This window comes from Epinephelus fuscoguttatus, linkage group LG23, assembly GCF_011397635.1.
Source record: "Epinephelus fuscoguttatus linkage group LG23, E.fuscoguttatus.final_Chr_v1".
Classification (NCBI taxonomy): domain Eukaryota; kingdom Metazoa; phylum Chordata; class Actinopteri; order Perciformes; family Serranidae; genus Epinephelus; species Epinephelus fuscoguttatus.
Window position 1 is genome coordinate 32,785,274 of NC_064774.1, and position 1,741 is coordinate 32,787,014.

General features: G+C 34.9%; 2 non-coding genes across 2 annotated transcripts; one reads left to right on the plus strand and one right to left on the minus strand.

Annotated features, from left to right (window-relative positions):
* Nucleotides 1–961: 961 nt before the first annotated feature.
* trnat-agu (transfer RNA threonine (anticodon AGU)) lies at nt 962–1,035 on the plus strand. Its single transcript has one exon. It is a non-coding gene; the product is annotated as a tRNA-Thr (tRNA).
* Nucleotides 1,036–1,275: 240 nt separating this feature from the next.
* trnas-uga (transfer RNA serine (anticodon UGA)) lies at nt 1,276–1,357 on the minus strand. Its single transcript has one exon. It is a non-coding gene; the product is annotated as a tRNA-Ser (tRNA).
* Between the last annotated feature and the right edge of the window lie 384 nt (nt 1,358–1,741).

Genomic DNA, 1,741 nt, shown 5'->3' on the forward strand with positions numbered 1-1,741 from the left:
GAATAAATAAAACTGTTTAAAGAAGGAATATGCTGATGTTTTCACAGCACTGTAAAATAGATATTAGAGGGAACTATGGTGTATCATATATAGTAAAAAGGCTTTTTACTTATTTCTTAAAAAGATGTTTTTCATGTGAAAGAAGGTTCTGTTACAGGTTGGTTCATAAATGTGTATTACTGAATTTGCACTCATTCAAAGGTAGTGTAATGAAGGACTGAATGATTTTAAAACTGTTCATTTTTTTTATGGTGTAGATTTCTGTGTTTTCTTTGAACAAAAGAGGAATAGATAACAACAACAACAATTAAAATAATTAATCAATCAAAAAGTTAGTTTGTACATTTTACTATTATTTTACAATGTTATATAATATTCATTGTTTATTCTTCTGAACAAGTAAATTTGGAATTGTTTTTTATTATTGATTTATATGATTATTATAACACATGTACAACATGTTACTGAAAGCAAATTAGGACATATTTTTAACTAATTTTTATTGTTAGCTAAGTTGTTTATTTGCATTTTGTTAATAAACATGCAGTACACTGACTGTTGAGCTGCAAATGACATTTCTTTGGTTTTTTTGTGGGGGTTGAGTGGGCACCACAGGTGTGTTGCCTCAGGCATCATAAATAACATAACAAGAACATAAAGAAAAGTCCCTAGAGTTCCTTCACACAGGATCATAAAAAACTGCATATTACAAACGTCTGCAAGTGTTAATTTTATGGTTTCTTAGCGCCACTTTGTGGTACCATAAGGTTACTACAGAACCTTCACTGTGAGCCGTCCGAGCCAAATCCGATCTGTTTCAAGTCAGGTTGCTGTAATATGCAAATCAGGGATGTGAAATAAGATCATACAAGGAGAAAATCAACTATCAACATACAACACAGTAGCATACATACAGCTATGAGTCATATAAAAATGGAGATGTCGTCCTTCATTGATAGGTGGCGCCGTGGCTTAGTTGGTTAAAGCGCCTGTCTAGTAAACAGGAGATCCTGGGTTCGAATCCCAGCGGTGCCTTTTGTGCCTCCAGACATATTGCGTGGCCTTGTTTTTCGTTTGTTGTCAGATGCAATCGGTTTGACAGCACAAGACAATATATGAAGTCACATTGCCAGGAGTATTTCTACTTCGCTCACACAGTCTAGCTGCTTCTGTGAGTGACCGCAATCGCGTCTTTACGAACGATACATTTACTACTTCGTCTATTACTTCCGTTTGTGAATGCCGTCGAATCCTTTGCAATGGAAGAAAAATTTCCGCTGCGAGCAGGGTTCGAACCTGCGCGGGAAGATCCCATTGGATTTCAAGTCCAACGCCTTAACCACTCGGCCATCGCAGCTAGTGACTGCTAAGTGTCTGCCTGTTTCCACTTATCATCATTTTTTTGCGATGTTTAACAGGAGATAGATTTATAATATGTCTCAAGAACATATCGTTAAATTGTTTCAACTAATCAAACATATAGGATGTTTTATTGCTCGTCTGCTGTACTCATTATGAGGTAAATACACTTATGGTAATGGCAGTTAATATTTTAGTACAGCCCAGGTCAGTATTATTTATAACGTTAGGGCTTGGAATAGAAAAGAATAGAATAGAATAGAAAAGAATAGAATAGAATAGATTAGAAAGAACTTTATTAATCCCCAAAGGAATGTTCAGCTGTGCAGCAGCTCATAATAAAATAGACATAAAATAAAATATGTATAAAATAAGTGCACAA